This window comes from Stegodyphus dumicola, chromosome X2 (genome assembly GCF_044657685.1).
Source record: "Stegodyphus dumicola isolate Sdum_Otavi_A_Nest chromosome X2, ASM4465768v1".
NCBI classification, from domain to species: domain Eukaryota; kingdom Metazoa; phylum Arthropoda; class Arachnida; order Araneae; family Eresidae; genus Stegodyphus; species Stegodyphus dumicola.
In genome coordinates, this window is record NC_140781.1 from 122,040,797 (window position 1) to 122,058,069 (window position 17,273).

The following is a 17,273-nucleotide window of genomic DNA, read 5'->3' on the forward strand; positions in this document are numbered from 1 at the left end:
ACCTGGTTTGAAGTTGCAATTATATTATTAAAAATCAGAGGACGGTTGTATGAGTGGGTCGTCTTTAGATTTTTGATTAGAGTCTAAGATGAACCGTCGTTGATGTCAAGACGAAGCATTTTCTCTGACCAAAGATCTTCTTTATGTTGCTTAATTGATTTTTCTAATTTCGCTGTTTAGCCGGTTAATGTCCCTTTTGATGGCCGGATCCCAAGTCAAGTGGTAGACTTTCCGGAGCCTGTTTCTCTGTTTAATAAGGAGCCGAATATGTCTAGGAAGTCTAAAGAGGTTATCCTTGTTCGGAAGACTTTCGCTTGCATGAATGACAGAGTTCTGTATAGTATTTGTCAGGGTACGGATAGCAGAATTAATACCTTTCTCACTGCGTAAGTTAGTAAAGTTCAACACTGTCTTTCATCAGGTTTTCGAATAAAGTTCAATCCGTCATAGTACGAGTACTATTTACACAGTTTTTAGAAATCCCAAGTACAGCTATAACGGGAAGATGGCCCGAGGTTAGCTCGTGAAGAACTTCAGTAACCACAGGGATAGTAGTGGTGGATAATAAAATATCCAGGATATCTGAATATGCAATATTATTCGGGTGATAAGTGTACTCACTGGGTGCATGGAGTACGACTGGATGATTGAGGATATAGTTGTGCAAAGTTCTTCCGTTCGTATTTGTTCGAACGGACAGGGTATAGTTGTGCAAAGTTCTTTCGTTCGTATTTGTTCGTCTACAATTCCAGTCTGAGTGTTTAGAGTTCAAATAATCCGCTAGAAATGTAGGGTGTCGGGGGGCAGTAGCAGATCCAACACACTTGCAGTTAACCTGTTTTTTGGTGGATTGTAGTATACACTAACCTGCAAGTCCTTGTAGTATGGAAGATTTATACTCACAGTCACTAATTCACTATTATTATTTCTGTTTGTACTTATAAGACAGAAGCTGTGGCACTTTTTAACATATATCATGACACCGCCACCACGGTGACTAATTCAGTCGCATCTGTAGGTTCTGTAGTTCGCAATTGATAAACGATGACACGACTGTGCATGCGTCTCTGTTATTATCCCGATATCAATATCATGCATAGAAAAGAAATGTTGAAGTTATTGTACACGGCTCAGAAGCCCATTGGCATTCCAAATTGTCAGTCTGATGGGAGCAGCTATGCGGACGTAATTATCCATTAAGAGTAGGGTTAACTGCGGATTCTTCAGGTTGATTATTTTTATCACTAGTTAGTTGCTTGAAGAGAAGAGGAATTCCTGACTCCTTTATGAGGAACGAACATTTTCAGATCACTTAATATTTGTTTGACCTCAGAGATGGATTCGGGAGCCAGCCCGCTTGAGAGTGCCTGCGAGTATGATTTATTTATCCCAACTCTTTCAGCATAGGTCTTCGTTTTCTGAATGGTTTTGGGAAACTTTTCACAACCGCGAAAATTTACTGTGTGTACCTCAGCCAGACAGTTTGCACATCGCGGCGGTTCAGATTTTGCCTTGGTGCATTTAAAGGATTCATGGGCCTCACCGCATTTTACGCAACGCGGCTCCTGGTTACAGTTGTTTTGTGTGTGGTAAAACCCCTGACAGCGATAACACTGCAGAAGTCCTGCACGTCCTTCATATCTCTTGATATTGATTTTCATCCCTAGGATGTATTTTTTCATAATAAATCTCCTTTTGTCCTTACGTGCAAGAGTGTGTGGGACGGCCTTTAGCAGATCTGCTTTTACCGTCTATCCTGGATTTTGCCTTAGGCTTGGTAAACTAAAAGTTGAAGGTGATAACCACCACGCCAACCGGCGAAGCTAGAACATGTGCTTAATGCCCCTTACTAATCACATATGAAGTTTGCAGCTTCAGTAATTATGTTTGACACATGCACAATTACATATAACCCGCCATTACGAAATATCGGCAAGGATGTTAGAATAGAAGGAGGGAAGGTTCAACTCAAACGGTGAAGCTTGGCGGCCATGTTCCTGTTATCGCTGTGACTTGTGCAAGGAAGTCTGTAATTGCAATATTTTTTTCTTTTCTTTTTAAAGAATGTCATCTTGTGTTGTATATGGATGCACAAACAGATTTTCGAAAGAGATTCCTAGGATTACTCTTCACGCGTAAGTATTGATTTTTTCTTTTTTATGTAATTTGATAACTTAGATAAAAAATATCACAATGTCATGTTGTATTCTTTCCAGATGTGAAAAAAGGACTTAATAATAATCAAAATATGTGAAATACATTTTAATGTTTCTATTTATAGTTGACATCTTTGTTCCTTCACATACAATGATGTATGCTAGGATTTAAACTGTATAATTTGAACGTTTTAGGTAATTCGTTTGATAATTTTCATGAAAAGTAAGACACCAATTGTTACTATTTTTATGAATTGTAAAGGTGTTAAATAAAGTAATGCTTTTTTTGTGTATTAATTATTTTTCATTTTTAAGTTTTGTGAACTGTTAGGAATATAATTTGTGCGTTTGATCAAGATAAACTAATTTTTCTGTTGTTAAAATTTCATTTGCATAAATTTAAAGTTGTGGACAGTATAGCGATAAAAGTAAGTAAAATATTTACACAACTGAACATGTGGAAAAACGTATGCAAAAATATAGGTATATTTCTGTAATTCAGCTTAATTCAAGGCACTTTCTTTAAGATTCATGAATATGAAACGCGCATAAACTGAAATCACTGAATTCACATAAATCTGTTTTATTTTAGTAATATTTATTTTCTTGTTGTTATAAGATTGTTAGTTGTGAAAAGAATCTATTTAAAACTTTCTTTAAAAAAAGAAGCAACCGGTGACTGTCTTTTTAGATAATTATCTGCTATTAATTTCAGGTTAAAATTATTTTAAATGATTCTTTAATAAATTAGAATATTGTGAATAAATCAGAAATATCACTTCTTAAAGGAAAAATTGGAAAGTACACCCAACAGGTTGCTAATAAAAACCTAAACAAATTCTTGAAAAATGCAGAAACATTATTTTTAAAGGCTTTAATGTTATGCACATGCATTTAGATTTAGAACTATTTCTTAATGGTTTTCTGTACGTAATAAATTACGGATATCATCTTTATAACTTTAAAACAAAATACTAACAATAGAGAAGCATTTCATTATAAATTTCACATATTTTTAGTGGAAAATACATGCACGAACAGCTTAAAATCACGTATGTTTCACTGCCGTAATGCAATGTTTTGAGGTTACTAACATGGACGCCGCTTATTCGGTGGAGTTTCACTCCCCGATAGTGGAGGAAACTGCGAACCCTCCCTCCTTCTATTCTAACCTCCTTGAATATCGGCGATCAAGTATCACACTGCAAAATACGACATATCATCACGATAGTTCGTCCACCTCTGCGTATGCGCTAGCCACACAATTTCGCCAAATTTAGTCGCGGGTTGCGTTTCCTATGGAGGAAGTTAAAATACGTTTCCGGGAGGCGTATTTCCAAACCCTACCCCACTTTTCGAATTTTTGACGTCATGGACAAATCGACTAGTTTCGCCTGGATGGTAATTCTTGAGCATGCGCTGAAGGGCGAGAAGTAACATAAACAGAACTTTGGCTTGCGCTTGTAAACAGTATTAAGTATATTGTCTGAAAGTGTATTCGTTTATGTAATTGCATAATTTTACTGTTTCTGTAATAAGTAAACTTCATTCTGATAAAATTTATTTTAATATTATTATTATCTGGCTATAGGATTATACGAAATGCTGAATACTCTAGGTACATCGTAATCTTCGCATAACCTTTCACATTGGATTTTGCCTTATCATTTTAAAATAAATTGTATTATAAAGATTAAATCAAAGCAAATTACTTTGTTAGAGATGTGAATGTTCTAACTGAATTTTTTTTTATTACTTATTATTTATTTCCTCTTTGAAAACACATTCATATTTGACAAATAATTATCTCTGCTGAAAATTTTTGGATTGTTTAAAAACTATATTTGTCAATAATGTAATAAAAACTCACTAATCTAATGCTTCATAGATCAATATGACAACGAATTCAAAATGTTTTAAAAAAAGTTCTGTAATCTTTATTTTGTAGTAGATGCAACTAATGTCACAGAGAAAAAATATTTCAATAAAAAAGTTCTCCATGTTAATTCAATAGCAAAATTATTTCTATTTCAGTGAGAAATCCACTTTCAATACTTATATAACAGAAAAATGTAACATAAGCATTTTAGAAGTTTTAAATATAAGCTAAAGTTTTATTGTACAATTTTATGTAAGAAACCTAATAATTTACTTCATTCCTTTTAAATCGGCATATTAATTTCCAATCAACTAAAATTTTTGGCAAGTTAGAGACTTAACTTAACACACAGTATTCCGTCACTTAAAATATCAATTGTTCTTTTTCATTTAGAGATACATTGGAATTGAAAATACCAAAGGCAAAATGGGTCACAGATCCAACCTAATTCCTTATTTGGAAATTTTTCAAAAACACTTCTGTCAATTTTATCATATGTTGTTTTAAACAAGAAATCTGTATTATTTTCTTTAGTAAATTGTCAAAAAGCATGTTTCTTTCTTTTTCTTTTTTTTGTTATTCAATTCTGCTTGCCAAAGTATTGGCTTAGTTTTAAAAGCTTACATTAGTACAAACTGCGACACAGTGTGTCTAGGTAAGATTATTTGTTTCAAAATGTCTGTTAATAATTTCAAATATTTTCTCTCCAGTTGCTTTTCCTTCCCAAATATTACAACATAAAAAATATTCTACTGCGTCGTTTTCAAAAACATATCTCACATAAACGATGAATTGAAACATTTTAGTAATGTCGGTAGTTTCATCAAGTTTTATAGTAAAGACTGGATTTTGTATTCTATAGTGTCTGATATGACAAAAATTTGGTGAGAAACAGTATCTTTTTTTAATGCTATTGTTTTTAAATCGTTACTATATTTTTCTGCATGCATAAATGATGTCATTTTAATTGCTGAAGGAAGAATGAGCGATTCTCCAATTGTATGAGGTTTTAAATTTTTTGCAATTAAATATGAAACTTTTAAGGATGCCTGTAAATCCTTCTCAGGAACTGTTGTATATTTTTTCAAAAATACATTTTCATTTTTCATGCTCTCAGCTCATTCCTTAAAAAAATTCTTCAGATTTATTTACTTAATCTTTATGTTTAGTTTCTGAGGTACTTTTCAGTTTCACTGGCGCAAATCTTGCCAAGCAGACTTTGTTGATGACAACATACAATACACACATACATAAAAAATGTTAACAAACGTTAGTTCTAAGAATTTTTTATTTTGAAGGCACACGGTACTACTATAGTATTTTAATATCTTAAAATTTTGTAAAAAGCCAATAAATAAACATAATAAATTTGTAAAAAGACATTAAGAATTTACTATGTTTTCATGGTTCAACATCCTGATTCGCCAGTTCGTATCACGTAACACCACGTGATCTCATCTCACATAAACTATGCTACAAAAATCTAATTCTCTCAGTAATCATCTACATTAATTTCAAGTTAAATCTTAATTTGGAATACAAGTTTAAATGCAAGAATTATTTCAATTTGTACAAATAGCTTACTGAGAAAATTATGTAAAACCGCAGTGCTTTACTTAGCTACTGCATTCTCATTAGAATTTAACCCTTGATTTTGCCTTTTCTATATTTTTGCCTTCGGGTGAGTAGTGTGATTGCAGTCTAATTGTCTTAATTACCGCAAATGGTCTTGGGGCATAAATTTTAATTATCTTGTAAAAATTCTATGTAGTTGTATGCCAATATTGAAAGAAACAATCTGATAAGAAATGGCTGTGACTTGTTTTGAATATGAGGCGTAAAACGTTGGCAGCGAAGATATTCCGTTTGGCATCAGTAGTACCATTGTTGGCGACTTTATTGTTTGCGACGGCAAAACGGGAAAAGTACCGTTTCTAAATATATTTTTAATTTCGCAGGTTTCATGCTTTCCATGTGCCAAGTTTTCACTGCATTTAACACAATGGATATTCTTTTTCCATTGATAATGCAACATGTAAAACAGTATAAAATAAACTCTTCTTGATATTTACTCAATTTTTTTTTTTTTTTTTAGAAGTAGAAAGAGAGCCAATGGTTACATTTTTGTTTGCATTTACATTAATAGTTTTTCTCGAAGTTTATTTGATGTTGGTGCATCCATCCCATTTCTCCTACAAGAGATTTTGGGCCATTTAACCATCATGAACAAAATTGCAACGAAAACAAAATTGTTTTTATTATCCTTTGAGACACTACTGAATTTTCCAATGCTTAGGAAATGTTATGTGTTTACTTGACAACAAATTTGATTAGCAATAAGAAACATAGCTTATAAATGATGCATATTACAATTAAAAATTGCCTGCAAGACACTACTAAGATAGCCAAAAAAACTAAATCTTAGCTGCGCGTATGCAGTTGCTTTGAAATTTGATTCGAGCTGTTTGGAAATCATCAAACTAACACATAAATCAAGTGGAAAGCAATAAAATCAGAATTAAAATATGGAAATGTTTAATTTAAAATTCCTGGCAAATGTTAAAAAACATCCAAAATTCTCTTAATTCCGTATATCTTTTATTGTCAAATAAATTTCTTTGAATTTGGTGACCCCCCCCCCCCCCCCCGCAAATTTGTTCATGACTCCCAGGTTAAAATTTTGTAAAAAAACAAGTTATCAATTGCATTTTGGAAAAAAAAAAAAAAAAAAAAAAAAAAATGATTTCAGGCTTGTCGTGAACAGAACAGCATACAATAGAGTATTTTCAAATTTACGACTTATGTGAAAATTGATAAACGTTGGCTGTCCAATGTGAAAAGTGAATTACGGTTTAATATGTTATGTTCATAGCTTGTGTATTTTGATTATCTAACTAAATACAGAATGATCCGTTCTTGGAAACTTCTGCTGGAGTAACTGCTAGAATATCTATCCCATTTCAGATGAACAGAAAGCAAGTGTTGTATTCTTATTCAACAATTACAATACTCTTGCATAATACTTACAAGGAATGAGTTAGGTTCTTTAACTAAAGTGCAGTCAATTTTATTTCTTATTTACCTGAATGATGTATCACACAATGCTGTGTAGGCTGGTGACCTAGCGATGATGACTCAAAATGCATCTTTGCATTCGGGCATAAACTCTTTATAAGAATATAACCATGCACTGGAGTCCTAGCTTCAGCAGGTACATTTTGTTGTGCTATGCAATCTCTGTGGGTCCTAAATTCTAAAAACTTTTCCACTCCTAAATTCAAAAAATTTTGCTACTTGATATTTCTGTAAATTCCAAAATTTGCATACCTGCACTGGCTGTGGCCTCAGTTATCCAATATTCCAACAAAATCAAATATTGTAATGTTATTTTAGACCAGACTTTCTTAAACTGTAGATCGCAACCCCCATCTACAGCAGGGGGTCGCAAAAAATTTTAGTAGTTTTGGTATTTCTTAAACTTAATATAATAGTTTTACAATTACCCAATATTTTTACACAATGTATCTGAAAATAGATAAAGATAAGACAATACAGACAAAGAGAAAAACAAATATGTTTCAATGCATTCTGTTTATAATATAAATGTTCATTTTACTTGCTTTGCACGTGATGCTGTCATTTCGTCAGTTAATTAATTAAAATTTTCACATTGTTCTATGTCTTAAAATGAGAAATTAAAGATAATGACCTAAAACTGCAATACTATCTTACAATACAAGTAAAAAATTGACAGTTTCACTCGTGTGTGTGTCAGATTTTTGCAATGCTTATGGGGTCCCACAAAATTTTCATAAATATTTTGGGGTCGTGAAAAAATTTATGATAAAAAAGGGTCACGACTGAAAAAAGTTTAAGAAGCCCTGTTTTAGACCAATCATTTTCCTGGTGCCAATCCCTTTTTTTGCCTGTTTTGTTTCTCAGCTGAATTATGTTTCTGGGGGAAATTTTCTATATTTTTACTGTTTCAGCTGAATGGAAAAACACGCTAAAATGTTTCAAATGACTATTAGAGGGGAGAATCAAATATCCCACATTTTTTGATAGAATTTTTCCATATTCCATTCAACAAAAAATCAACTTTTAAAATATTGATGAAAAGCATGTACTAAAATGTTTCAAAATGAAAATTTGGGATAAATAAATAAGTTTTTTCTAGGAGTTCTTATATATAGTATATAAAGAAATTTAGAAACAACTTTTCACAAAGACTAAAAAATTGAAGTTCAAATGATCTTCATAAAATCCTATAAATGTGGAACAAGAATAATTTAAAATGTAAAAATTAACACGTTGACTGCCGCGTGCATTTTACGTGATTTGCGCATGATGCCAACTTGAAATTTTTATTATGCGATATATATCATGTCGAAATATTATCTACGGAACATAATGTTATATAATTGTGCTTCATGCTGGGGGTCACCAGCGACCTCCAAACATCTGCAGACCATTTTTGTGATTTATAATTTAAATTTTTACTATTTCTTATTCTTCAAACCATTATAGTAACAATGGTACTATTTAAAAATTTATCAGTATCAATATTTATTCTAATTATGTATTTTACTATTGGCCGTGTTGCCAGTGGCACCCACGGCGCTGTAGCCAAGTCGAGTGCAGGTCACCGGTGACCCCCACGGCAGTCAACATGTTAAAATAAACCATCACAAGAAAAACCAAAAAAGTAGTATAAAAGAACAAGAAAGGTGAGGAATCCAACCAACTTTAACATAATATCATCAAGAGGAGGTATGTCGAATTTAATTACATTTCCCCTTCTAAAACAAAATCCTTGCTTTTCTGTATCCAGAATCAGCTGATGAACCATTTCAATATATTTTTTATCTTAATAGTTCACCAAAGAATTCTAGTCCTTCGCAAAGTGAAGGAAAGTCATTGAAAATATCTTCCGATTTAAAAATATTTTTCTAATCTAAAAAGAAAGAAAGAAAATATGCCCTTAAAAATGTAGAAAAAATTAAAATCCTGCAGTGGAAAATCTTTGAAAGTTCAAAATTTAAACACAAAACTTTACTAGAACCTCTTATCAAACAGCAGTAGCAAAGGAAAATGGGAGGGGGGGGGAGTAAAATCATTAAAAATATCTTCCAATTTAAAAAGATTTTACTAGTCTAAACAGGATTTTATCAAATTTGAATTTGAATTTTTATTCTTTCTGAAAAATTGGTTCTAAATTTCTTTCTTTATATATTTACTGATCAATTTTTAGCAGCATAATGCATAAAAATTTTTGGAAGGATTATAAATTTTCCTTTTAAAAAATTATTTGTATATACATAGTCCAAACATATCTGTATACAGTGGAATACGTTTAACGCGAAATATCGGTTAACATGAAATAGTGCAACGGTCCCGACAAACTATTATGTATTTTCATGAATTTTGTTTCTCTTAACACGAAAAGGTATCCTTTCTGGAAATGAACAAAATACAGAAAAGACTGGCATCGCTGGCGAGATTTAAGTGGGGTGTGAAATAAAAGAGAGGTGGTTTCACATGTTTCGTAGAAAAGAGGCTAATTTGGCTTTGAAATACCCTCGGAATAGTCTGTGACACAAGCCAGTTTTGTTTATCTACGGTACTTTCGCCTTCCACGTCTACAAGCGCCACACAAACATCTCATCTCTCATCAGCTAGCTTTGAAATTCAGTGATGAGTACATGGCAGTGTGAGTAAAAATTAGTGAGTTTGGCTCATATGTTGCACTGCATAGAATTCAGCGACTCCAAGGATGAATGAAAATTATTTTCATTACACACAATTCTCAAAAGTATCAGATTCTTCGGTGCCGAAAGAAATGAAGAAGTAGGCTATTGAAACTGAGCTGACACTGTTTTCTCAAACACTTAATGAAATGTTTGAGAATATTTCTGTATTAATGAACTGTCCTACTGTACTATCGGAAGAATTCGTTGCAGTAGTTTATGATAATGTGTGTACAGCCCCAATTATGGCAAAGTTATTTTGGAATTTGTTCAAAGCTAAAAAGATATCATTGATGCAGATTCTGATGACGAAAATAAAATTAATGCAGTTCCTGTTCCCACGTCATCCCAGTTATTTAGAGGCACATTCCAATGATGAAATGAATAACAAAATGTTTGATATTGAACAATTTGATGCTAAAAAAGACAATGCAAAGAAAAATATCAGATTATTTTCCTAAAACTCGATAAATGTTTTGTTTTTCAAAAACTTGAAAAATTTGCATTAAATTCCATTAAGTTGTTGTGGATGTTTTTGTTTCATTGGTTTTTATTAAATACATGCATATATACATATCTATGTAAATAAAATGTACTTTAACAAGCTTAATTTTGTTGAATATATGCTTTTTTTTTTTTTTTTCCTTTCAATATTCTTTAACACGAAAAAATATTTCAGTCCCCTCAGTTTTGTGTTAAATGATTTTCACTGTATATCTGTTGCACATAAATCCCTTTCTTACATAAAATATAAATGTATGTATAGAAAAACTAGATAAATTGTAAAGGAAGTTTAATTAGCAACTATGAAATCTTAAAAAAGTACATAGTATGAAATTTATAAAGGCAAACATTAAAAATAGATGAAAGTAAATAAAATTTAAATTATAGAATGTACTTTATAAAATTAATAATAAGTGGTTAAAAATATATTTTTTAATTACTTAAAACACAGAAGTTATTTGGCAGAGATTGTTGGATATGAAATTACTACTTCAAATTTTCAGATTACTATTGTTCATATTTAGTCTCAACTTGCAGTCTTAATCCACATAACAACCATTGTAAAAATCACTCGTTATCATATTCCAAAGATCAGCAGCATACATTTTTTTAAAAATCGTTCATAATATTAAATATTGGCTTTTGATAGTCAAGTTGATACAAATAAGAGGAACTGTTTTTATGATTTTAGACTAATAGTTTATTCTTCCATTCACTTATTACACAAATAAGATGAACTGTTTTTATGATTTTAGACTAATAGTTTATTCTTCCATTCACTTATTACAATATTTCATTTTTTATATGCTCGGCTATCCAAAATTTCAAGAGCTTTCTGGATATTTTTTTTGTTGAGTTTTTACTATACATATATTTCAGCATTTACATCGTCAAAATTGCACAGACACATATTTGAAGTGAATTTACTTTTACAGCTAAACACAGGAACTGGAAAACAAAAAAGTACTTATTCGGAGATTGTATTTCTTTTTCGTTCATAAAAATCAAAGTTCATTACACAAACATGCATTCACACTGCACAAGCATGTATGGAAATTCTTAATACATTTAGTAATCCTGATAACTGATTACACATTTAGTAAGTAAATCAGAAAATATTTTAATGTATAACAAATGAATAGTAAGTAGCTAAGCTTTTAGTTAGTAGTTAGCTTTTAGAAGTAGTTAAGCTTTTATAAAACAGAGCATAATAACACAGTTACGAAGATATTTAATGTTATAAAGTTAGGTAATTTAGTAAATTTCAGTTGTTCACCAAAGAATTATGAAGTTCCTTGTATATCTTTATAAATGAACTTTATTGCTGTTTTAAGCAATTAAACAACTGTTCAAGTTATTTTAATAATTTTGAAATATATAAACTAAAAGAAACAATAAAATGTATTAATCTATTTGTCAACCTTGTTTTTGGCACGAAAGTCTGCAGAATGCTTCGTAGTTTTTAAGCACATAGAGGCACTGCAATTCTTTCTTATTCCTTGATCTGAAGTTTTCTGCGTTTTTTTTTTTTTTTTTTTTAAATTTAAATTGCTGTATTGGCACACATACAATTTTTGTATAGTAGCTTCAGATGTGGATAAGTTTTTCGAACAATTTCGTTTGTTTTACTGGCATCGCTGAATTTTGTGATGAAATGCAGCACATTTATTGCCGAGTATCACCTTCCAGATTTTTCGAATTATCCTCCTCTTTCCTCAAATACACTACGGCGATAAACAATAACCATTCACTAAAGATTTTGCGTAAATTCCCACTCATAATAATTTAAATTGCGAAAATCTCACAATTAGCACCTAAACACACTATTCAGCAGCACAATTCTTTCGAAAGCGCGTCGTAGTAGTCAAAAGTGGGGTAGGCGTCTTGCCAGGTGAAACTAGTCGATATTTCCGTGACGTCAAAAATTCGAAAAGTGGGGTAGGGTTTGGAAATACGCTTCCGGGAGCGTAAACCTCTCAAGTGAATAAATATCACATGATTATCGACTCCTGACTACATATCTCGTCTTATTGCTTACACATTTTACTGGCATGTAGATAACGCATATATTGCACATAGCACCAAGGAACTTGTTTACTTTTCTTATATATATATTTAATTGTTTATTCCTATGTAAAAGTCTGTATTATCAGTTACTTGTTGAAACTACCTCAGCCATTCAGACGTCCCCAAATCTCTCACGTAACAAATGGTCACTCCCCCTACACCTGCAAAGCCGTCCTCTGGACTCGCAGTCGTGCATTTTCTCACCTGATGTGCTAGAAAAAGCGTCTACCTTCTGACAGCCGGAATACAGTTGGCATTGCAGCCAGCTATTCGCGACTCGCAGGGGAACTTGGAAGCCGTCCCACACCAATTCCTCTGAACTGAACATTTTTTTAAAATTGTAAACGAAATATTTCATTCACTTCTTCAGATATTTTGCTATCAACTATTTTTTATAATCATTTGCTCTTACGTAAATTTTACGAATGCAGATAATTAAAATCGGTCTTGTATATATTCAAATTTCTTTAAGTTAGAGTTTAGACAAATGTAAAGCTTCCTTACTTCCAATGCAATATTTTTGACTTTGCAAATGTTTTCAGCAAACTGCCTAAGGAAAGGAATGTCTTTTTTAAGGGAAACTGCTGATACAGTAAACTCTCGCTACAACGATACCCGATACAACAATAACTCCCTCTACTACAATAATGTTTTGTGGTCCCGGTGATTTTGCATATAAACTAATGCTAATCTCCCCTCAATATTGCTATATTCTCTAGAACAATAAACCTCTGTAAAACGATTTTTTCAATCTAAATTTCACTATTATTTTCTCCCTTTATAATATTTTGATTTTCAAATGCTTTTTTTTTTTTTTTCATTTTCTTTTGTTACTTTTTCCGTCTATTAAGACTCATTGTGGATATTCAACTTATCCCTGAATAAATAGCTATTGTTCAGATTTCAAAACAGATGAAGACCACCCTTTTGGGAATTGGAGTGGGTGGGGGGTGTGAAGTGTAAATGTATGCCTAGTCTCATTTCCCAGTAAGCTTTGGAATTCTGATAAGGTTTAAGGACACCTAGACCTGTCTGGTCACCTTTCACAGAACAAGTGCCCTTTATTAGAGGAACAGGGGGAGATGGAGGCGGGGTGTTGTTAAGTGACGTACTGAAAAGTGAGTTCAAAGGTTGTTTTATAGTCTTTAACGATTTTGAGTTCTACGCGAAACATTTGGTTTAAACTTTTCTTTCTTTCACGCGATATTGTTCCCTAAGATGGCAGGGCGAAAGCAACTATCTTTTCGAGATAAACTGAATGTTATCAATGATATTGATGAGGGAATGAAGCAGATTGATGCGGCTAAGAAACATGGATTATCACAATCTACAGTTGCAACGTTCCTAAAGAAGAGAAAGCAAATCGAAGATGCTGTAACTTCAACTGAAATTAACCCAGAGCGAAAATGACTGAAAGTTGCGACAAATGAAAACATTGATGCTGCTGTTTTAAAATGGTTGTAAGAGATAAAAGCAACAAATGTCCCAATAAATGGACCTTTATTATGTGCAAAAGCATGGAAATTTGCAGCAATGCTAGGGAACGAAACTTTCAAAGCTAGCAATGGTTGGTTAATGCGTTTTCGAGATCGTCATGAAATAACTTTCCAAGTTCACGGAGAGAAAAAGTCAGCCCCGATAAACGACGCAAATGAATGGCGGCAAAACAAGATGAAAGAAATCTTAGAAAAGTATGCTCCAGAAGACATTTATAATGCAGATGAAGCTGGGCTGTTTTTCCAACTCCTACCTTATCGAACATTGGCATTCAAGGGTGAAAAGTGTTATGGAGAGAAGAAATCAAAGCAGAGACTGACTGTTCTTCTGTGTACAAATAGCACAGGAACGCATGGAATACAACCTCTCGTCATTGGTAAATCATTGAAGCCAAGGTGCTTTAAGAACGTGAAAAGTCTTCTTGTGGAGTATAAAGCAAATAAGAAGGCTTGGATGACGTCTAAATTTTTTTTCCGAATGGTTACAGAAGTTAGACAATGAAAGAAGAAGAGAAAGAAAAAAATCGTTTTGTTGATAGATAACTGCGGTGCTCACACGTCATTTCCAAAGCTACAAAACATCGAAATCGCTTTTTTCCCCTGCCAATTGCACTTCAATTTTACAGCCTCTTGATATGGGAATAATTAAGTGCTTCAAAGGATATTACAGAAAACGGTTGGTGGACTCCATACTTGTAAACTTTGAAAATAAAGAAGACCCTTTCAAAGCTGTAAATGTCAAGGAAGCGTGTGACAATATTGCTGGAAGTTGGTGGGAAGGAACAGAAAAAACCATTCGAAATTGCTGGAAAAAGGCCGGTCTTTGTGTTATGCAAGATAAGAAATCTGATAATGATGAAAATTCCATAGACAATGATCTCTCAGATGATCAAGAATGTGTTTTGCACATCAAAAAATCCGTATCCCAACTTGAGGAAACAAGCGGTAAAAAGTTTGGAATTAGTATAGAAGACCATTTAACAGCAGATGATGATCTTATGGTTTTCGCAGGAGTTACTGATGAAGATATTCTCTTTGAAATTACTGATGAAATAGGAAACAATGATGAAAATGATGATATTGATGATGATGATAATACGGGTCCATCGCAGTCCTTATTGTCATCCCAGGAAGCTCTTCAATCTGTGAATTCTCTACGGACATTTTTTTCAAGCCTTCCGTCGACAAATGAAGAACATTTTCGTGCACTAGACTCAATGCATACAGTATTGGTGAACTTAACAGTTAAAAAAATCAATAAACAAACAAAAATATTGGATTACTTTCAATAAAAAGTGCTTTCAGGTATGTGAATATTTCTGTGCTTATTTTCTGAATTTATCTTTTATTTATTTTTTTAGTATTTAAACCACTATTATTAGTATTTTACAAATTAATTTCTTCTAAATATAGACTTAAAAGTAGTATGTTATGCACCTTAAACTAATAATAATAATAATAAAAAAAACTCTTATTAAATGCTCAAAATATGTGGGCCCTCGATATAACAATATGCCTCTCTACAACAATATATTTATTTGGTCCCTAAAATATTTTTGTAACGAAGTTTCACTGTATATACATTAAACATGGGGGAAAACCATGAAAACACTCAAGCAGTTGGCCTGTTAGCTGGGATTTGAACTACCAGTGTTCAGCGACTTTACCAATGAATATTCTTAAACTGTCAATTAAATTTTTTACTTTCTTCACTATCACTAGCAATATTTTCTGGATTTAGAACCATACCATAAATTTTGCCATTTGTTGATTGATGATTGAGGCATTGTCATTGCAAAGGAAAACTTCTGTTATACTATTCTTATTTATTATATTTTTCCCACTTTTCTTCATGAATTAAGATTAAATGGAATTTTTTTTTTGCAATATCCGAAAGCCTTTAAATACATGGCTATCATCATAAAGCTTAGCTAGCGTCCTTTGTACACTACTGATGATGTAGTACCATGAGATTGGCAATTAAAGACATAAAGATTCACTAAATTTTGTCTTGCTTCTATCGAACACTGAGGAGATTAAGCCTAAATTAGTCAGCAGTTATACTTACGTCTGCTTAATGCATATGCTTAAGGCTTAAATGAATTCTGAAGAAATAAATTCCCATATAAACGTAAAGGCTACCAGATCAACAAATCAGTTAAATTAACAATCGGTTGCAAAATCTACTTTTTGCATATATGAATTTGTTAACATTAAAAAAATATATTGTTTTGGATATCGCCATCCGAGTCATTTCTCAAGCAGCCATATGGTGATGAAACCAATAAATAATAATAAATGATTCGTCAGCGATATAAGTTATTCAGATGGTATAAAATCAGCAAATTGTTAAAATGTTTCGGTTTGAGATGTATGGCAAGCAAAAAAGACAGCTCTGGAGAAAAATATTGATCATACAGATTTATGCTAATAAATAAGTATTCAAACATGGAGGTGTTTTATTTAGTACTGAAGTTAAACTAACAATTAGGATTTGTCAGACGCCTTAACGAGAAAATGTCTACTGTGCATCTGTGAAGCATTGAACAAGAGCTACAGTAAGACACTACTTTCGGAATCTTAATTTTCCCTGCCTTTTAAGAAAAAATTCCCCTGGTGAGCTACCGGTAAGCCCGGTCCAAAAATTTTGCCGGTGAGCTAAAATATCAGATAATTTCACAAATTGGATGTCCCGATTTCAGACTTTGTACTATATTACTCTGACACTAAATTTGACCTTGCTTGTCATCAATTGTACTTTTCGTAACACGCAACATTAAACATTAGGGCGATTCATTTTTCCAAACGTGTGATTTTCATATGCATTGGCTATGCTCATAGTTTCAGTGATGTAAAAGATATATCTGCCAAATTTCAAGTAGATTGGTATATCAAACTAGCCCAGTAGTGCCTTCTAATTGAATGGCTGAACAGGTTGGTGTTACAAACACTAGTTACCTCAAGCTAGCTATATTTCACATATGGAAGTGCTTTGTACTAACAGACTTCTCATGCTTTTCTTGGTCGTGATGTTTAAAAATATTCCATATTTCCAACTACCGTTTACCCAGCCTGAAAGATCAATAGAAGTAAATTGGCAAAGAAAATTGAAAAGTCACTCTTTGAAAATCCTCTTCATTTGGTCTTGCATATAGAATAGTAAACTGTTGCCTATGGAAGTGTCAAAACTTTAGACGAGAGAGTTGCAGTTCTAGTGAATGGCAAAGAAATTGAGCATTTGCTTGCCCTGAAAGGCACTGGTGAACAGATGGCTAAAGTAGTTCTTCAGGAAGTAGACTCATTTGGGCCTATGTGACAATATCATCTGTATTTTCTAATTTTGATGCTACAATATCTAATGCAGAACTGAGCCAAGGGGCTTGTACCAGACCAAAAGCAAATTCAGATGAATATTGTGGTTGTC